The sequence below is a fragment of the Microcebus murinus genome, chromosome 14 (assembly GCF_040939455.1).
Source record: "Microcebus murinus isolate Inina chromosome 14, M.murinus_Inina_mat1.0, whole genome shotgun sequence".
In the NCBI taxonomy this organism is placed as follows: domain Eukaryota; kingdom Metazoa; phylum Chordata; class Mammalia; order Primates; family Cheirogaleidae; genus Microcebus; species Microcebus murinus.
Window position 1 is genome coordinate 30,237,806 of NC_134117.1, and position 23,093 is coordinate 30,260,898.

Sequence of the window (23,093 nt, forward strand, 5' to 3'; positions counted from 1 at the left end):
GGAGCCTACCTGGATAATTCAAGACAATCAGTCCATGTCAATTATATTTACTTTAATTACATTTATAATTTAGTTTAGTCATGCAAGGAAATATATTTGCAAATTCTGGGGGTTAGGTAGGGGTCATTTTTTGAGGGGGTGGTTATTTTTCTGCCTACTGCAAGTAAAGAAAAAATCACCTAAACAGGATGCAAAAAGCACCAATCATGATGGAAAAGATGAACATGTTGATGAAAGTCCTCATTTAAAAAGTAACATGCTATTGAATTCCCATAATAAGAGAGTGAGAGTCTTCTCAAAATAAGGGATCTGAGTGTTAGAGAAGGAAAGCAAACCTGAGCTTTGGCTGAGTCAAGTATCAAGTCCAGTCCTGTATCCTTTCCCTAATTCTTGATCTCTCCAGTAATTTTGGTGATGCCTCACCTTCACCTGATACTGTTACCAGCCCCTGCCAGCCACAGGACATGCAGTGCAGCATGGCTTCTCAATAACCCTCCTATCTCTTGAAGCCAGGTCCCAGGTTCTAGGACTAAATTCACAATCGCTCATTACCCATACAAGGAGGCAGATACAATAATCCATGATAATCTTATCAAAATCCTTAAATTAATCACTTCTGCAAATTCCATTTTCCCATGTAAAGTAAAATATTTACATGTTCCAGTGATCAGGATGTAGACATCTTTTTGGGGACTACTATTTGCCCACTAAAGGAAGGAAAACAGATGTTAAATAGGACACAAAAGCACCAATCATAATAGAAAAGATTAATAAATTGATGAAAGTCTTCATTAAAATACTAAAAACATATCCAACTGAGGAGGAGATATTTGTTAAATATATAACCAAATCCTCCCCTTCCTTCTCACCTTCCTTTCCCATTACCTCTCAAAACAATCCAGTACCAAATCCACTATGGGTCCAAATAAGTTAGGTATTTATGGCACTCGTGATAGAACTGCTTTCTCTGAGTTATCTGTCAGAGCCCAATCAGGTTAAAAGAGACACTCCTGCAGAGAGGCTGCCTGGGATGGTGTATGAGGTGCTGATCAGGGAGACGGCAGTGTCACAGAAAGGCAGGCAGTGTCACAGAAAGGCATGTGCATCAAATCCTGAGCAGGTGATGAGGACCTCCATGCTGTTGGGCACTTAATTTGGGATTTCACAGATTGTATCAAACAAAGAAATGGGCATCCAGTGTGGTAGGCGGGGATGGAGTATCAGAGCTTGAGTAAGTAAGGAAGACATTGATGCAGAAGATGGGGCCGCCTGGTGAGGGAACTCAGAGCCAAGCAGTGTGCAAACAGCATCCCCATGGAGGAGTGGTCTAGCATGGGGAGTCAGAGCCTTAGAGAGGTGAGGAAGCCACTCATGTGGGGAAGGTAAGGGAGGCTGCCTTGTTTGGGAGTCACAGAATGGATTCTGAACTGGACATAAAGCAATCATTGTAATTTATTGGGGAAATAGGAATGGGGGCTGAGGGTTAGATGGCTGTAATACATCAATATTCATTTTCTGATTTTGATAGTTGTGTTATAGTTATGGAGGAGAATTGCCTTGTTTATAGGAAATGCATTCTAACATATTTTAGGTTTTAGTAACATCAGGTCAGCAATTTAAAATAGCTTAAAAGAAAACAAATTCTTTGTATGTACATTCAACTTTTCTGTACATTTGTGATTGTCAGATCTATCTATCTATATCTATCTATCACCTGTTTGTGAGCAGGAGGAAGCATAATGGGTCTTTTGGGGTCCTGGAAAAATTCTTTTTTTTTCTTTTTTTTTCTTGGAGACAGTCTCACTCTGTGGCCCTGGGTAGAGTGTAGTGGCGTCATCATAGTTCACTGCAACCTCAAACTCCTGGACTCTAGTGATCCCCCTGCCTCAGCCTCCAGAATAGCTGAGACTACCAAGTGGGGACCAAATGCCTGGCTGATTTTTCTATTGTTAGTGGAGACAGGTCTTGCTCTTGCTCAGGCTGGTCTAGAACTCCTGAGCTCAAGCAATCCTCCTACCTCAGCCTCCCAGAGTGTTAGGAATCCAGGCACGAACCACTGCACCTGGCCAAAATTCTTTTTCTTGATTTTTGTGTTGGTTACACAGATATTCACTTTTTGACAATTCATTGAGCTACATATTTAAGACATGTGCAACTTTCTCTACATACATTATTCTTCAAAGAAAATGGTTATTTATAAACAAACAGCTATCGCCAAGCAATGTTTATGACTCTGTGTCTGTGGAGGGTTTCCTGATGATGCCTCTTGTCCATATGCTTGGGTAGTGATGGGAACTCTTCAATGTGAGAATAACTGAACTGGGAATTGGAAACCTGAATGCTAAAACAAGGTCTTGTTGTGATGCATTGGTGACACTTCACCTCACTGAGTCACCAATTCCTTATTCCTAAAAATAAAGAGATTAGGCTATAAGATCTCTGAGATCCTTTCTGTCTCCAATTATTTATAATTCTCTCATTCTATAAAAAGAGAAAGGGCCAGACAGGAACCTTTTGGTAGGAAAGAGGAGAGTGGAGACACTCATCACTTAGGGAATAAAGTGAATGATCTAAAGAGAGCCATCAAGGTTATTTTATCCAAAATAAGGGAATGTGGTTCTTTTAGAGTTTAAAGCTACACAAACCAGACATTAAATTAATGCTCCTCTTTGTTCTAGATAAAGAGTTCACTGAGACCCGGGCTCATGAGAGTTCTAAATGTTACAAAATCAAACTTTTCTAATCCCTATTTTAGTTAACTGGCGCTGCAATGATTAACTCAATGTTTATTTTGAAAGTCATTGATTGGGGTAAATCATTGACTATTGCATCATAGTACACACTCAGTAAATGCTGAATTTGCTTGAAGTGATTGTTTTGCTTGGAGAGAAGCATGTGAGATGGAGAGGTTATGGGTTCCAGGGTCAGCTTTACTACCCGCAGAGAGCATGTCTTTGGCCAATCTGTGAGGCCTTGCTCTCTTGTCTTTAACTGGGATAATTTTACCTTAGGTAAAGGTAATTGAGAGAATCACAAGAGATATTATGGCTGTGAAAATTTTCCATGAATTGTTATAATCCCTACCAAAATGAGGGCTATACATTATGTACCTGGGGATCTTGACAAAAACTTTACTTTTCCTTACAAAACAGCTTAGAAATAACTATACTAACCAACATAAAACAAATATGATGATATGTTTACAGGCCTCACCTTTGTACAAGCATTGGCATTAGTGATCTAGTAATGTATATCATTCTAGGGATATACTGTTTACTTTTTCTTTGGATAAATACCCACCAGTAGGACTACTGGATTGTATGGTAGTTCTATTTTTTTTTTTTTTTGAGAAATCTCCATACTGTTTTTAATAATCACTGTAGTAATTTACATCCCCACCAGCAATGTATAAGAGGTTCTTTTTCTCTGCATCCTGACCAGTATCTGTTATTTTTGTGTTTTTAATAACAGTCATTCTATCTAGGGTAAGATAATATATCATTGTGGTTTTAATTTATATTTCTTTGGTAGGTAGTGAGGTTGAGTATTGTTTTATATACCTGTCAGCTATGCATATGTCTTCTTTTGAAAAAATGTCTATTCATGCCCTTTGGCCACTTTTTTGGTGGGATTATTATTATTATTTATTGTTGAGTTGTTTGAATTCCTTGTATATTCTGAATATTAGTACCTTGTCAAGTGACTATTTTGCAAATATTTTTCCCCTTCTACAGATTTTCTCTTTTTTAACATTTATTTTTATTTATTTTTTATTTTAGCATATTATGGGGGTACAAGTGTTAAGGTTACATACATTGCCCATGCCCACCTCCCCCTTTGAGTAAGAGCTTCAAGCGTGTCCATCCCCCAAACGTTGCACATCTTACTCATTGTGGTTGTATATACCCATCCCTTCCTCCTCCCTCCCACCCTCCCGACACCTGATAAATGTTACTCCTATTTGTCCACTTAGGTGTTGATCCGTTAATACCAATTTGCTGGTGAGTACATGTGGTGTTGATTTTTCCATTCTTGATATACTTCACTTAGTAGGATGGGTTCCAGCTGTATCCAGGAATATACAAGAGGTGCTATATCACCATTGTTTCTTAAAGCTGAGTAGTATTCCATGGTATACATATACCACATTTTATTAATCCACTCATGAATTGATGGGCACTTGGGTTGTTTCCACAGCTTTGCAATTGTGAATTGTGCTGCTTATAAACATTTGAGTGCAGGTGTCTTTTTCAAAAAGTGACTTTTGATCTTTTGGGTAGATGCCCAGTAGTGGAATTGCTGGATCAAATGGTAGATTTACTTGTATCGCTTTGAGGTATCTCCATATTGCTTTCCACAGAGGTTGAACTAGTTTGCAGTCCCACCAGCAGTGTAGCAGTGTTCCTCTCTCTCTGCATCCATGCCAGCATTTGTTGTTTGGGGACTTCTGGATAAAGGCCATTCTCACTGGAGTTAAGTGATATCTCATTGTGGTTTTGATTTGCATTTCCCTGATGATTAGAGATGTTGAACATTTTTTCATATGTTTGTTGGCCATTATTCTGTCTTCTTTTGAGAAGTTTCTGTTCATGTTCTTTGCCCATTTTTTTGATAGGGTTGTTTGATTTTATCTTGCTGATTTTCCTGAGTTCTAAATAGATTCTAGTTATTAGCCCTTTATCAGATGTGTAGCTAGCGAAAATTTTCTCCCATTCTCTGGGTTGTCTGTTTGCTATCTTGACAGTTTCTTTGGCTGTGATCATGTCCCATTTGTTTATTTTTGTTGCTGTTGTGATTGCCTTTGGGGTCTTCTTCATAAATTCTTTGCCTAAACCAATGTCTAGAAGAGTATTTCCAACATTTTCCTCTAGAATTCTAATAGTTTCACACCTAAGGTTCAAGTCTGTTACCCAGCCTGAGTTGATTTTTGTGAGAGGTGAAAAGTGTGGGTCTTGTTTCAGTCTTCTACATGTGGCTATCCAGTTTTCCCAGCACCATTTATTGAATAAGGATTCTTTTCCCCAGTGTATGTTTTTGTCTGCTTTGTCAAAGATTAGTTGGCTGTATGAGGATGGTATTATATCTGTTCTGTTCTACTGGTCAATGTCCCTGTTCTTGTGCCAGTGAAAATCTGTTTTAATGACTATAGCCTTGCATTATACTTTGAAGTCTGGTAAATTGATACCTCCTATTTTGTTTTCATTGCCTAGGATTGATTTTGCTATACAAGGTCTTCTCTGGTTCTATACGAAGCATAAAATTATGGTTTCTATATCTGTGAAAAATGATGATGGTATTTTGATAAGGATTGCATTGACTCTGTAGGTCACTTTGGGTAGTATAGACATTTTAACAATGTTGATTCTGCCGACCATGAGCATGGTATATTCTTCCATCTGTTTACGTCCTCTGCTATTTTCTTCTTCAGTGTTTCATAGTTCTCCCTGTAGAGGTCTTTTACCTCCTTAGTTAAATATATTCCAAGGTACTTTATTTTCTTTGTTGCTATTTTGAAGGGAATTGAGTCTTTGATTTGGTTCTCACTTTTACTGTTGTTAGTGTATATGAATGCCTCTGATTTCTGTGTATTGATTTTGTATCCTGAGACTTTACCAAATTCATTTATCAGATCAAGGAGTCTCTTCATTGAATCCTTGGGGTTTTCTAGGTATAATATCATGTCATCAGCAAAGAGTGAGAGTTTTATCTCTTCTGTTCCCATTTGGACGCCCTTAATTCTGCTCTCTTGTCTGATTGCTGTAGCGAGGACTTCCAGCACTATGTTGAACAGAAGTGGAGATAGTGGGCAACCTTGTCTTGCTCCAGTTCTAAGTGGGAGTGCTTTCAATTTTTCCCCATTCAGTATGATATTGGCTGTGGGTTTGTCATATATAGCTTGTATCATTTTTAGGTAAGCCCCGTCTATGCCTATTGTGTTGAGCGTTCTTATCATAAAAGGGTGTTGAATTTTGTCAAATGCTTTCTCTGAGTCTATTTAGAGGATCATAGGATCTTTGTCTTTGCTTCTGCTTATATGGTGATACTACTTAATGATAATACTTAATGAAGTGTGGGGCATAGAGCTGTTACTCCATAAAAATTTATTGAATGAGGGTCACCTGGTAAAAAAGACAGTAAGTGAATAGTATGTTTGTTAATGTTGTCCTTTGGTGTGTCTTGCCATCCTTCCAGTCATCCTATCTTCAATCCATCCATCTCTTCTTTCATTCATCAAATAGTTATTGCATACTTTCTGTGACAGTTCACAACCTCATATTTTAGGAACAAACTCTCTCTCTCTCTTTTTTTTTGCTTAAATATTTTTCTTTTATTTCATCATATTATAGGAAGTACAAATATTGTTAGGGTTACAAATATTGCCCCTGCCCCCCATTTTCCATGTCTTGTGTCACCTCACTTTGGATAACGGGCTTAAGCTTAATCCAGGATAGCATAAATAGTGCTAGCTCACAGTCATTTCTTAGGATTGAGTAATATTCCATTGTGAGCATATACCACATTTTAATTATCCACTCATGAATTGATGGGCACTTGGGTTGTTTCCATGATCGTGCAATAGTGAATTGTGCTGCTATAAACATTCGGGTGCATATGTCTTTATTTTTTTTTATTTTTATTTTTTTTTGAGACAGAGTCTCACTTTTGTTGCCCAGGCTAGAGTGAGTGCCATGGCGTCAGCCTCGCTCACAGCAACCTCAATCTCCTGGGCTCAAGCGATCCTCCTGCCTCAGCCTCCCGAGTAGCTGGGACTACAGGCATGTGCCACCATGCTCGGCCAATTTTTTGTATATATATTTTTAGTTGGTCAATTAATATCTTTCTATTTTTGGTAGAGACGGGGTCTCGCTCAGGCTGGTTTCGAACTCCTGACCTTGAGCAATCCGCCCACCTCGGCCTCCCAAAGTGCTAGGATTACAGGCGTGAGCCACCGCGCCCGGCCTCAGATGTCTTTATAATAGAATGTCTTATGCTCTTTTGGGTAGATGCCCAAAAATGCTATTGCAGGGTCGAATGGTATTTCTATTTCTAGCTGTTTGAGGTATCTCCAAATTCTTTTCCACAAAGGTTGCACTAATTTGCAGTCCCACCAGCAGTGTAGGAGTGTTCCTGTCTCTCCACATCCTTGCCAGCATTTGTTGTTTTGGGATTTTTTGATATAGGCCATTCTTACTGGGGTTAGGTGGTATCTCATTGTGGCTTTGATTTGCATTTCTCTAATAATTAGAGAAGTTGAACATTTCTTTATATGTTTGCATGGCATTATTCTGTCTTCTTTGGATAAATTTCTGTTCATTTCCATCGCCCATTTCTTGATGGGATTGTTTGATTTTTTTCTTGTTTATTCTTTTAAGTTCTAGATAGATTCTTGTTATTAGGCCTTTATCAGAGGTGTAGAGAGCAAATATTTTCTCCCACTCTGTGGGTTCTCTATTTGCTCTACTGATGGTTTCCTTGGCTGTGCAGAAACTTTTTAATTTGATCAGATCCCATTTGTTTATTTTTGATGCTGCAGTGATTGCCTTGGGGGTCTTCCTCAAAAATTCTTTGACTAGGCCAATGTCTGATAGGGTTTTACCAACATCTTTCTCTAGGATTCTTAAGGTTTCATGCCTTAAGTTTAAGTCTGTTATCCATCTTGAGTGAATTTTTGTGAGAGGTAGGGATCCTGATTTGCTCTTCTGCATGTAGCTAACCAGTTTTCCCAGCACCATTTATTGAAGAGAAATTCTTTTCCCCAATGTATATTTTTGTCAGCTTTATCAAAGATTAGATTACCGTATACTGATGGTTTCATCTCTGCTATCTCAGATCTATTCCAGATATCTATGCTTCTGTTCTTGTGCCAGTACCAGGCTGATTTAACTATTATTGCTTTATAGTACAGCTTGAGGTCAGGAAGACTGATGCCTTCCAGTTTGTTCTTTTTATTTAAGATTGCTTTGGCTATATGAGTTTTTTTTCTGGTTCCATATGAAGTGAAGAATTATTTTTTCTAGATCTGTAAAGAATGCTGATAGCATTTTGATGGGGATTGCATTGATTCTGTAGATCACTTTAGGTAATATTGACATTTTAACTGTATTGATTCTACGAATCCATGAACAAGGTAGATTTTTCCATCTGTTTAAATCTTCTGCAATTTATTTTTTTAGTGTTTTGTAGTTCTCCTTGTATAAATCTTTTGTATCTTTCATTAGGTATACTCCTAGATATTTAATTTTCTTTGGGGCTATAATAAAGGGTATTGCATTTTTGATTTGAGTTTCTGCTTGATGGTTCTTGGCATATATGAAAGTTTCTAATTTGTGTATATTGATTTTATAACCTGAAACTTTACCAAATTCGGTTATCAAGTCTAGGAGTCTCTTGGAAGAGTCCATGGGGTTTTCTAGGTATAATATCATATCATTGGCAAAGAGTGAGAGTTTGATTTCATCTGCCCCCACTTGAATGCCCTTAATACACCTCTCCTGCCTGATTGCTATCACTAGGACTTTAAGCATATGTTGAATAGGAGAGGAGATAGTGGGCACCCTTGTCTAGCTCCAGATCGAAGGGGGAAAGATTTCAATTTTTCTCCATTTAGAATGATATTAGCAGTGGGTTTCTCATAGATGGATTTGATAAGTTTAAGATATGAGCCATCTATGCCTATTTTGTTAAGAGTTTTTATCATAAATGTGTGTTGGACCTTGTCAAATGCTTTTTCTGCATCTATTGACAGAATCATATGGTCTTTGTTCTTGATTTTATTTATGAAGTGAATTGCATTTATAGACTTGCGTATGTTGAACCATCCTTGCATCTCTGGAATAAAGCCCACCTGGTCATGGTGAATTATTTTTTTGATGTGCTGCTGAATTCTATTCACTAAAATTTTAATTAGGATTTTTGCATCTGTATTCATGAGGGATATTGGTCTGTAATTTTCTTTTTTTGTTGTGTCTTTTCCTGGCTTTGGTATCAAGGTGATATTGGCTTCATAGAATGAGTTAGGAAGGATACCATCTTTTTCAATGGTGTGGAATAGTTTCTGTAGTATAGGTATGAGTTCATCTTTGTATGTTTGGTAGAACTCTGAAGTATAGCCATCTGGCCCAGGACTTTTCCCTTTGGGCAGGTTTTTAATTACTGCTTCAATTTTTGAGCTTGAGATTGGTCTGTTTAGGAATTCTGTTGCCTCCTACGTGATCTTAGGGAGGTTGTATGAATCCAAGAATTTGTCCATTTCATTTTTGTTCTGTAGTTTTTGGGCATATAGTTTTTTATAATAGTCAAATATAATGTTTTGTATTTCTTTGGTATCTCTTGTGATCTCTCCTTTTTCATTTCTTATTGAGTTTATTACAGTCCTTTCCCTTTGGGTCCTTGTCAATCTAGCGAGAGGGCCATCGATTTTGTTTATCTTTTCAAAAAAACAGCTTCTGGTTTTGTTGATTTTTAGTATAGTTCTCTTGTTCTCCATTTCATTCAGTTCTGCTTTGATATTTGTTATTTCTTTTCTTCTATTAGGATTGGAAATTGTTTGCTCTTCTTTTTCCAATTCCTTGAGCTTATTCATTAGGTTGTCAGTATCTAAGCTTTCTGTTTTTTGGATGTGAGCGTTAATTGCTATTAGTTTTCCTCTCAGGTACAAACTCTCTCTCTCTTTTTTTCTTCAGGAAAATGGATTTGTGTTGGAGAGGATCTGGCCACCTGGAGCTGTTTTTATTCCTGATCTCCATTTACAAAAATTCACCCTGAAATATCTGGCTGACCCAAAGTATCAACATCACCCCAGTTGCCAATAGCTTTGGCCATACTCTGCCCTCATACCAACTTGGCTACATACCTGTCTGAGGAAGGGCAGACTGTCTGCTGCTGCAACCCTCCCTTATCTGGGCATCATCACTTCATTCCCAGTATTAAGGATGCCTTCTTTGACACTCTCTGACTTCCATCACATTTCCCCAAGATCCAGTGAACACTCCAACTCCATTAAGGAGAGTTTCCCAGGTCAAAGCACTTCTCTGCACTCTGTAAAACTGGTATTGACCACCACATATGCTTATACTTAAGTAGTGCTGAGTCATTAATATGAGATCACCATAAAACAGAGCAACATGATTAGTGTATATGATAATTCAGACCCATTTCTCCTCTGCATGTTCTAAATAAAAAGCATTATCAGTTTCTGGGTCAGATTGCAGACATTTCATCTTTTGTGCATAGTGCAAGTAAGAAATTAAAGAAAATAGTGTCCTAAGGGGCCATGCTGGTCTCAGAATGATAAGCACAGAGGAAGACAAAAGGGGAGAAGGTAGGGAAGCTCTCATGATTGAGTGTCACCTCGAGTTACTGGAGTTTTGAAAACAAAAGAGAGAAACTGTCCAGGAGCAGCTGCAACCTGTAGGGAAATATTAACAGGATAAGCAACAGGTAGGAAAAGACACTAAGTGTTAGAATTCATGTCCCTGCTTGGGTGTTACTGTAAATACAAAATAAAGAGCTGGAATAGTTTTCTCACTGCATATTTCCAACTTAGAGTCAAGTATGAATCTATGCCTTCATATTGCTATTCATATTGTTATTGAACATATGCCATATGAGTGCTATTCTTCTCTCCTCAAACAAGAACAAAAATCTCTGGAAAGCCTCACCAGATTCTGTTATTTTTCTGCTTTCCATTACATTGTTTCATACTTAATATAAATGTGATGGTAATTTGATGCTATGCCTCCAAAATCATTAGCTTCATGCCATCTCTAAAGCACAGACAATTGAACATCTTATATAACAAAATCTAGACTTCATTTTCCCTTCCTTTTGTCTTGAAGGTATGAAATGAGATGTTATATCACCCATTAACCTATTCCAAGCTCATTTCCTAGAATAAGCCGTTTTACTTGGCATGCGTTTGTAAGATAACACACATGTATAGATTCGCATATATATCTATACATATGCGTGTGCATAGGAATATGTTCACACATAATATATGTTGTATACACACATATACATGTGAGATTAAAAGTGGTTCTTTAAAATATTGGGTTCATATTTCATATATTATCATGTCCTTGCTGTTTTTTATTAAACTGTATGTCAGATAAACTTCCAAGGTAATAGAAACATGGGCAAATGATTTGACTGAACAGATTCCAAAAGAGAAAATGGAAATGGCTATTAATCATATAAATGGGTTAAAAAGAAAAAGTACAAATTAAAACTACATTTCACTCCTTTAAACATGCTTGAGTAGCAAATAAAAATTTTTTAATGTGTTAGCAAAAGTATAGGAACCAGACAGTCTTGAATATTTTTCTAATGTCCTGTTTCTAATTCCATTGATTTTTCTTCTAATTTTTATGATTATTTTTTCTTCTGCCTACTTTGGAATTAATTAGCTCTTCGTTTTCTAATTCCTAATGTAGATGCTTAGATTTTTGATTCTATATCTTTATCCTTTTCATGAGAAGGAATCATTTTTAAATGCATTCAATGCTATAAATTTCCCTGTGAGCATTATCTTTATTCTACAAAATTCTTTACCACTTAACACCCAGCATGAATGTATTCTTTAAATTAGCTGACATTTATCAAGTCCCAGAAATATCTTCTTTCTCTTAGCACAGTGGTTCAGAAAACATTAAAAGAGGAAAGAATTCTGATATTTCAAATGATTAGTGTGGCTGCACAGCTTTTGGAAAATATCGTATTTAGAGTGAGTGGACTGAATTGTTAAAGCAAGGACTCAAATTTAGGGTGTGGGGAAAGGAAGAGCCTCCTTTTTTCTAAAAGAACAACTGTTTTGGATCTAGGGGAAACTTGAGATTGGGAAGTGAATGTGGAGGCCAGCCTGGCTGCCAAGGGGGCTGTCTGAGGAGAGGGGGGGGGGAACTCTCCTGTGTCAAGGGAAGCAATACACCATGCATGGAGATCAGGGGGCAAAGGCTCCCTGCCAAATGCTCCATAGGGACCATCACCTGCCTGAGGATTTATATCTGGGAGTGGAATTTTAATTGTAAACTGGGAGATTCTTAGTCTCATGTCAATAAGCTTTTCTCTGTAGACAATGAAGTTTCTTTTAGGCTCTCAACCAATGATCATGGGCTTTTATTTCCAGGAACAAAATCTGCCTCTGAGAAGAAGAAATGTTTTTTTCCAGCATTTCCTCTAGATCTTTGATTCCCTTTCTACTGGTCTCCAGTTCTTCAATTTTATAGCTGATCATGTCATTTGCTATGGAAATTCTTACCTTTTGCTGCAAGTCATGATTTGCCTTGATAGGTAATAACTAAAGACAATCCATTTCTTTGTGGTGTTAAAGTCCAATCATTTCATTTTCTTTCTCATCAAGATGCATATTATAGCTACAATGCATATGTTCTTTAGTTCTATTCTTTGAGATGGGGCCCTGTGATACTCTCCTAGCAATGAGCATGACTAATACACAGATCTTGATTCTAAACCACATTTTCAGATAAAAAGTTTCAGGGGTCTTCACAGAAATGGTGGAGTCCTCAGAGAAATGGCAGATTGGAGATCTGAGTTAGGGAAAATACAAGATAAACTGAGAATACATTGCTGTCAAAAATTTTAAAAGTCTTAAGGATTGAATTGGTCATGGAAAAGGACACAGAATCCCGACATTTAGGAGACACCTGAGTTCAAAATAAAGGATAATAGTGCATTATAACCCTTCAAAAACAAACAATTGAATTCATGATTACTTACTGATATTAATAAATGTATGAATAACTGGAAAATTGATGAGGAATAAATAATTACAGTATTTCAAAGACTTTCCCCACAAGAAACTTCTAAATTATGTAATGAAAAGAATTACTTTACAGTGGAGGAGACAGGAAGACAATATTCAAATCTGGTAATCAAATGAACATCATTCATAATGAAACACAATTAAATTATCATCCAAAAATGAAAAGAAAAAGTGTCATTCAATGATATCCCTGCCAAAGATGCATACACTGAATTTAATCATTAGGAAACATCAGACAAGCTTCAATAAGCAACATTTTATGAATATTAAGCCTATACTCTGAAAGCATATCAATGTTATACAGGTGAAGTGTCAACTGAAGAACAGTTCCAGATTTAAGTTGACTAAAGAGACATGACAACTAGTTGCATCATGAGATTCTGGATTCTGATCTCAATTCTGAATGTTACATAGCTCATATTTTTGGCACTTATTGGTGAAACGCCAATGGAAATGAGAATTAGAAAGTCCCAATTTAGTAACATTAATTTCTTGATTTTCATGGTTTTACTCTGTCCATATAAGAGAATCACCTTATTTGGGGGAACTCAGGCCACCAATTTACTTTCAAATAAGTCAAAGAAAAGCAAGTGTTTGTTTATACTAGCAACTTTCCTATATATCTGTGATAGCTAAAGAAAAATGAAGGCACTGTGGATTTATATATAAAAAATAAACTAACCTTTCATGCATGATGAATAAATATTGCCACCGGACATCTAAAGTCCTCAGTATCATTAAGCCTTATAAAATTCAAATTAAGACTTCAGTAAGATATTATTATATTATATACCAGAATGGTTAAAACTTAAAAAAGTCATATCACACTATGTATTGATAAGAAAGTGAAGCAACTGTTACTCTCATAGTAAAATTGTAAATTGGTTCAACCATTTGGACAATTCTTTTAGAATTTACTTAAAGTGATCATATGTATATCTAGCAATTCCACTTGTAGGTGGGTACTGAGCAGAAATGCAATACATCTGGACACCAAATCATATATATGTATGTGCATAATAGCACTATTCAAAATAGCACCATACTGGAAGCGACACCAATGTTTATAGCAATACAAAGGAAAAAATAAATTGTAAAATAATATAAAGCAAAACACTATAAAGCATAACTTAACTGCTGCTATTTGCAAAAGCATGAATGAATGTCATTAAGGTAATATTCCATGAAAAAAATTAGACAGTGTATACATATTAATGGATGATTTCATTTATATGAAGTTCACAAACCAACCAACCTCTCCTGTGGCATGACACTGGATCCCGTTGGGGAGGAGTTGGTAGTAGTGGAAGCAGGAGGCATAAGTAGGCTCCTGGTATCCTAGCAAAATTCTTTTTCATGACTTGCTTCTAGGTTACACAGGTATGTGTTCATTTTATGTTAATGCACTAAACTACATATTTAGAACATGTGTATTTTCCTCTATGTTTACTATGCTTAATAGAAAAGCTTATTTGAAAACAGTCTACAAAAGCAATATTTGAAGCAATAATGACTGAGAATTTCCCTAAATTAATGTCAAACACCAAACCTCATATCCAGAAACTTCAAAGAACTGCAAGCATATTAAGTGTCAAAAAGTCAACACCAAAGCATATCACTTTCAAATGAGAAAATAAAGAGAAAGAAAAAGACTGAGAGAAACTAAGGAAAGAAAACACTCCAGCTATAAAGAAAAAGAATAAGAATCACATCAGAATTTTCTTCAGAATTCATGCAAACAAGAAGAGTATGAAGCAAAATATTTAAAATGTTGAAAACAAGGCCACCCATATTGATTTTGTTTCCAGAAAAATTATTCATTTTAAGCTAATGAGACATAAACACACAAATAAAATTGAGACAATTTTCTTTAGTTCCTTCTTGCAGATAATTTAAATAGAGTATTTCAGAGAGAAGAAAACGATGTAAGTGAAACACTGATCTACATAAGGGAAAGAGGGGAGTTAGAGGAGGAATAATTGAAGATAGAATAAAACTTCTATTTTTCTTATTCTTAGTCAATCTAACAGATAAAAGCTTATTCAAAATAATAACAGCAACAAAATATTTGGTGACTAAAGCTTTGGATTAGTGAAATGAATGATGTTGACTGTCACACAGGAAAAAACTTTTTACTTGGGGACAGTATTTTATTAGGAAAATAGAATACAAACTTTGAAAACAAAATGATCCTTTATAATTTAATAAAACATTTGTTATTTTTTATTGTTTTCTGTGCATGAATTATATGCAACTTGAAAAACAGTTCTCACTGCTGCCAAGTTAAAGAGATGTGTGAGTTACATATGATTCACAAAGCCTCAGGCTCAAAGTAGCATGAGTTAAATACAACTCACATGGCAGTTAGTGTGTTAATGATATAAGGAATTGGAGGGAGAAACTTGGAATACATTATTAGAGGTAGATGTAATTACACATGAAGCAGTACAGTGTTTTGAAAGTGAACTTGGATTAATGGCAAACATATATTGCAAAAATTAGGGAAACTACTAAAGAAAGCAATAAGGAAACTTAATGTATTAAGAAAAAAAGAAAAGAAAATGGTATCATATAAAATGCTCAATTAAAACCCTAAAAGACAAAAAAAAAAAAGAGTGAAGACAAATGTAAAAATAAAGGACAAGGACAATGAATAGAAAACAGTGACAAATATTGGTAGATATTAATCCAACTATATCAAAATCACTGTAAACATCACTGTATACAAAAATTAATAGAAATTATCAGAGTAAATCAAAAGACATTACTCAACTATATCTATGCTGTCTACAACAAACCCACTTGAAATATAAAGACATATAATTTAAAAGTAAAGGAATAAAGATATATCATGATTTTAAAAACACTAACAAATATAAAAATGAAATAATTATGTTAGTTTAAGACAAAGCTATCTTAAGAGCAAGGAAAATTGGTTAGAAATTGAGGAATGTTACATAATAATGAAAAGTTGAATTTTCCAAGAAGACATAACAATTCTTAAAGTGTATGCACCTGATAGTAGAATGTCAGATACATGAGGCAAAAAGTGAGAACTATAAGGAGAAATAGATGACTCCACTATTACAGCTTCAAAATCCCATACTTGTCTATCAAAAGTAGATAGGTGCAGCAGGCAAAAAGTATGTAATGACATAGTTGAAATGAATAATACCATCAATTGACTGTATCTGATTCATGTTTATGGAGTACTTGATCAACAAAAGGAGAACATACATTCTTTGGAAACTCATGTGGAACACTCATTGAGTTAGAGTACGTGCTGGGCCATAAAACACACCTTAATAAATGTAAAAAACATATGATTCATATGATGTCTAATGCTAGAACACAATGAGATTAAAATAGAAATCAATAGCAAATAGCTGGACTATTCCAAAATACTTATAAGGTAAGGAATACATACTTTTTTTTTTTTTTTTTAGGAATACATTTTTAAATAACATATGGGTCAAAGAAGGAATCTTTTTATTTTATTTTATTTTATTTTATCATATTATGGGGGTACAAATATTGTTAGGGTTACATATATTGCCCCTGCCATTCCTCCCCCCACCCCCTGCCTTCCCAAAACATCAAGTGTGTTCTACTCCCAGGTGGTGCGCATTGCACCTATTTTGTAAGTATATATCCTTCCCCTCCTCCCCCCTCCCATCTGCCCACCACACGATAAAAATTTTTTTTTTCTTTTTTTGACCTTCAGGTTACATTGTATATCTTTGCCTTTCCCTATGAAGGGTTAGAGGTATTCCCTCCCCCACCCACAATGCTTGCCACAACCCTAAGATGTGTATCTTCCCCTCCCCCAAACCCTGGTGAGCACTATCACCATTTGAGCACCATAGTTTTAATCAGTCAGTACCAATTAAAGACGAGTAGATGTGGAGCCCATTTTCTTGATCTTGTGTCACCTCACTTTGGATAACGGGCTTAAGCTTAATCTAGGATAGCATAAATGGTGCCACCTCACTGTCATTTCTTAGAATTGAGTAGTATTCCATTGTGAGCATATACCAAATTTTAATTATCCTCTCATGAATTGACGGATACTTGGGTTGTTTCCATGATCTTGCAAAGAAGGAATCTTAAGAGAAGTTATAAAACATTTTGAAGTAAATTAAATGAAAATAGAACTTTTCAACACCCATGACAGAGATATACAGGTCATCAAAGCAGAAAATTAATAAAGAAACACTGGACTTAAATGGGACTCTAGAACAAATGGACAGAATAGACCCTCGCAGAACATTCTACCCCCAAACTACTGAATACATTCTTCTCATCAGCCCATTGGACATTCTCCAAGACTGATCAAATTGTAGGCCACAACATATGTGTCAGTAAAATAGAAAACATTGAAATCATACTATATATCTTCTCAGACCACAGTGGAATAAAAGTATAAATCAATTACAAGCAAAACGTTGAAATGTACACAAAGTGAAGGAAATTATAAAACCTCCTGCAGAATTATTTTTGGGTCAATGCTAAAATTAAGATAGAAATCAAAAGATTCCTAAAACTGAACAACAAAAAGGACACAAGCTATCAAAATGTATGGAGCAACAGCAGTCCTAAGGGAAAAATTCATGGTCTTAAATGTCTGCATCAAAAAGATAGGAAGGGGTAGGTGAAGGAGGCAAAAAATAAAAAAAAAAAAGATAGGAAGTTCAGAAATTAACAACCTAAAGTCACATCTCAAAGAACTAGAAAAGGAAGAGCAAAGCAAATCCAAAGCCAGGAGAAGAAAAGAAATAACAAAGCTCAGAGCAGACCTAAATGAAATGGAAACCAAACAAATAATGCAAAACAAAAAGTTGGTCTTTAAAAAGATAAATGAAATTGATAGACCTCTGGCTAGATTAAATAGGAATAGAGAGAAAGGACCCAAATAAACTCAATCAGAACTGAAAAAGGAGATATTACAACTGATACAATAGAAATACAAAGTGTCATCTGTGAATACTATGAAAATCTCTGTGCCCACAAACTACAAAATGTAGAGGAAATGGATGCATTCCTAGAAACACACAACCTCCCAATACTTAATCAGGAAGAAATAGAAATACTAAAGAGATCAATAAAGAGTAGTGAGTTTGAAACAGTAATAAAATAATCTTCCAACAACAACAACAAAAAGCCCCAGGCCAGATGCACTCACAGCCAAATTCTATCAGACATACAAAGAACTGGTACCCATCCTACAGAAATTATTCCATAACATTGAGAAGGAGAGAATCCTCTCAAATTCATTCTATTAATAGGAAGCTAGTATCAACTTAATGCCAAAGGCAGGACAAGACACAGGAAAAAATAAAACTACAGACCAATATGCCTTATAAGCATAGATGTAAAAATCCTCAATAAAATACTATGAAACAGAATTCAACATCACATGAAAAAGATAATTTACCACAATCAAGTGGGCTGCATTCCAGACATGCAGGGATGGTTCAACATAGGCAAATCAATAAATGTGATTCATCACATAAACAAACAAACCAAAAAAAAAGCAAAGACCACATGATTATCTCAATAAATGTAGGAAAAGCATATGATGAAATCCAGTACCCTTTCATGACAAAATCCCTCCACAAACTAGGTATAGAAGGAACATATCTCAAAATGATGCAGCCATATATGAAAAACCCACAGCCAACAATATAGTAAATTGGGAAAAATTGAAAGCATTCCCCTATGAACTGGAACAAGACTGGAACAAGACTTGTTCAATATAGTACTAGAAGTCCTAGTGAGAGCAATCAGGTAAGAGGAAGAATGGAAGAATATCAAAATCATGAAAGAGAAAGTCAAATTATTGCTTTTCTCTAATGATATGATGTTTATTTGAAAATCCCAAAGACTCTACCAAAAGACTCCTAGCATAAATAAATAAACTCAGCAAAGTCACAGGTTACAAATACAATGTACACAAATCAGTAGCATTTTTATATACTAAAAATAGGTAAGCTGAGGGTCAAATCAAAGATTCAATACCACTCACAATAGCTACAAATAAAATAAAATACTTAATAATATACTTAACCCAGTAGGTGATAGATCTCAACAAGGAGAAGTATGAAACCCTAACCCTAACCTTGTGTCATTGATTACACAAACAAATGGTAAAAAATATCATGTTCATGGATGGGTAGAATGAACATATCCCTACTACACAAAGTGATTTACATATTCAACACAATCCCCATCAAAACACCAACATAATATTTCATGGGTCTAGAAAAATAATTTGGTGCTTCATTTGGATCCAAAAAAGAGTTCAAATATACAAGGAAATATTAAGCAAAAAAATAAATCTGGAAGCATCACATTACTAACATTATTTCTTATATGTTTAAAATTCAAAATATTAAGGGCCTTCATATGTCTTTGGCTACATGGATTGCTTTGGTAATTCTTGAGTCATGGCAATAGGTGTGGTCATAGTACCAATAGTGTTAATTTTATTTATTAGGTAGGTTTTGCCCTTCCCTCCTTTCCTCTCCCCTCTGCTTGATTTCCACTGAATTTTACTTCCCTCTGTGCACATCTGTGCTCATCACTTGGTTTCAGTTTAATAATGAGTACATGTGTTTGGTTTTCCAGTCTTGAGATACTTTACTTAGTACGATGGTCTCCTGTGCCATCCTACCTTACTTTAAATTATACTATAAGGCTATATTAACCAAAACAGCATGGTGATGGTATAAAGGTAGAGACATAAAACAATGGAAAGGAATAGAGAACCCAAATACAAAACCATCTACCTACAACCAACTGATCCTAGAGAAAGGAGGCAACAAAAGACATGGGAGAAGGGAAACCCAGTTCAATAAATGCTTCTGGAAAAACTAGATAGCCACATGCAGAAGAGTGAAACAGGACCCCTATCATTGCTTATACAAAATATTCATTAGAAATGGATAAAAGCTTTAAACGAAGGCATGGAACCATAAAAATTCTAGAATAAAATGTAGAAAAACTCTTTTAGACATTGTTACGGGCAAAGTATTTATGACTAAGATCCCAAAAGCAAGCATAGCAATAATAAAAATGAACAAATGGGACATAATTAAATTAAAAAGCTTCTGTATAACAAAGGAAATAATCAAAAGGGTAAATAGACAACTTATAGAATGGTAGAAAATATTCAAACTGTATATCTGACAAAGAGCTAATATCCAGAATCTACAAGGAACTCTAAAAAATTAGCAAGAAAAAACCAAACAATACCATTAAAAAGTGAAAAAAATACATGAACAGAAGTTTTTCAAAAGGAGATAGACAAATGGCCAACAAACAAATGACGAAATGCTCAACATCACTAATCATCAAAGAAATACAAATTAAAACCACAATGAGATATCACCTTTCCCCTGTCAGAATGGCCATTACTGAAAAGTAAAAAAACAATTGATGCGGGTATGAATACAGAGAGAAAGGAATGCATATACACTGTTGTTGAGACTGCAAATAAGTAAAACATTTATGTAAAACATATGGAGATTCCTCAAAGAAATAAATGTAGACTTATTATTCCACCCAGGAAACCCACTACTTGATATCTACATATAGGAAAAGAAGTCATTTTGTCAAAAGAAGACTGACACTGGAATGTTTATTGCAATACAATTCATAATAGCGAAGATGTGGAACCAACCTAAGTCCCTATCAATTTGAGTGCATTTACAATATGTGTTTTATATATACCATGGAGTATTACTCAGACATGAAAAGAAATGAAATAATGTCTTTTGCAGCAACTTGGATGAAACTAGAGACCATTATCCTAAATGAAGTATCTCAGGAATGGAAAACCAAACACCACATATATTCCATAATAATTGGGAACTAATCAATGGGCACAGGGAGATGTGAAGGTTATTTGGAAATCAAGAAGGAAGGAGGAGGGAAGAGGGAAAGGGTAAAAAGCTACCTATCAGCTATAATGAACAGTATGGGTGTTGGGCACACTAAATGTCCTGATTTAAGCATTATATAAGGTATCCATGTAACAAAATCATCTGTACCCACTTAATATTTTTTATATTAAAAAACAGGACCTTCAAAATTTGTGGAATACAGTTCTCTTACAGAGAACTTTATAACACTGATTACATATATTAGAAAAAAAGGAAGACATAAAATCAACAATCTAAAAATCCACCTTAGGAAACTAGCAAAAGAAGAACAAATTATATCAAAGAAATTAAAGAAAGAAACAATAAAATTCAGAGTAGAAATGGTCGAAATTGAAAATAAGAAATGAGTAAAGAAAATCAATGAAATCAAAGCTGGTTCTTTGAAAATTAAATCAATGAACCTATACTCAGTTTAAGAGCAAAAAGAAAGAAGACACATTTTAATATCAGCATTAAATGAGGAAACTTCACTACTGATACCATGAACATTAATAGCATAATAAAGTAATATTATATACAACTCTATGCCCTCAAATATAATAACTTAGATGAAGCTGATTAGTTTTTAAAGACAGAACCTACTAAAATTCTCACATGAAGAAATACATAATTTGAATAGGACTTTATCTGTTAAATTAATTCAATCAATAATCAATAACCTCCAAAGTAGAATCCACCAGGCCTGTATAGATTCACTGGTGAATTACACTAAACATTTAAGGGAGAAATTATACCAGTTCTCTACAATCTCTTTAAGAAGGTAGTAGCAGAAGGAATTCTTCCTAAGTGATCCTATGAGAACGGCATTATCCTAATACCAAAACCAGAGAAGATCATTATATAAAAAAAGAACTACTAGAGACCAATATATCTAATGAAAATATATGCAAAACTCCTCAACAAAGTATTATCAAATTCTATTCAACAGTATATAAAAGGAATTATAATATATTCCAGTACCAAGTGGGATTTATTTTTGGTATGCAGGACTGGTTCAATATTTGAATATCAACTAATGTATTTTATTACTACAACTTGCTAAAGAAGACAATGTCACTTGGTGATTTTAATTGATGTGGAAATGTATTTCACAAAATTCAACACAACTTCATGATAATAACTCTTAGCAAACTAGAATTGAAGGAGAATTCTCTCAATTTGATACACAGCATCTACAACAACCTTATAGTTAACATCATAATTAATGGTAAGAAATTGAAACTTTCCAGCTAATCACAGGAACAAGGCAAGATGCTTCCTGTCACCACTCCTATTTGACAATATGCTGGAAATCCTAACTAATGCAATGACAAAAAAAGGAAATAAAAGCTATACTGATTGAGAAGGAAGAAATAAAACTGTCATTTTCAGATCACTTAATTGTCTATGTAGAAAATCCCAAAGAATAAAAGAACCCCCAGAAACACAAAAAAGGAAATATAAAACAAAACAGGAACAACAAAAAATCTCCTGGAATTTATAAGCAATTAAACTTGCAGGATACAAGCCTAAGATATAGCAGTGAATTACTTTCCTAGTGAATTACATACTAGTAATGAACAATAGAAAATTTGAAATTAAAAACATAATTTTACTTATATTAGTACAAAAATTATGAAATGGTTAGCTATAAATGTGAGCAAATATGTACAAGGTAATATGGAGAAAACTACAAAACTCTAAAAAAACCAAAGAATATCTAAAGATATGAAGAGATATTTTATGTTCATAGATGAAGACTCACTATTGTCATCAGTCTTCTTAATATGATCTATGAATAAAATGTAATGCCAGCTAAAATCCAAACAAGTTCTTTTTTTCTTTTTAAATTAACAGCAATCTGATTATAAAGGTTATATGGTAAGGCCAAAAATCCAGAATAGCCAATGTTAAAGAAGAAAGAAGAACAAAGTTGGGAGACTCACCCTGCCTTATCCAATTCAAAGACTTACTATACAGCTACAGTAATCAAGACAGTGTAGTATTGGCAAAATATTGTTAAATAGAATAATTGAACAGAATGTAAAGCCTGAAATATATACTACACAATATTAAAAATATAGTTAACAAAATAAAGATCCACATAATATAATTAACTGATTTTGGACTAAGAAGCAAAGACAATTCAATGGAGAAATGATAGTCTTCTTAACAAATGTTGCTGGAACTATTGGACTCTCTTGCACAACAATGAATCTAGATGTACACTTTACATTATTCACAGTAGTTAACTCAAAATAGTTCAAAGAGTTAAATGTAAAATGCAAAACTATAAATTTTCAATAGATGAATGGATAAACCAGCTTTGATGCATTGTATATCTATACAATGGAATATTATTTAATGTTAAAAAGAAATGAACTGTC

At 34.8% G+C, this 23,093-nt stretch overlaps 1 long non-coding RNA gene across 1 annotated transcript; it reads left to right on the forward strand.

Annotated features, from left to right (window-relative positions):
• The first annotated feature begins 88 nt into the window (after positions 1-88).
• Positions 89-10,203, forward strand: LOC105872484 (uncharacterized). The gene is made up of 2 exons (XR_001154612.2): positions 89-1,356; positions 9,684-10,203. It is a non-coding gene; the product is annotated as an uncharacterized LOC105872484 (long non-coding RNA).
• The last annotated feature ends 12,890 nt before the right edge of the window (positions 10,204-23,093 follow it).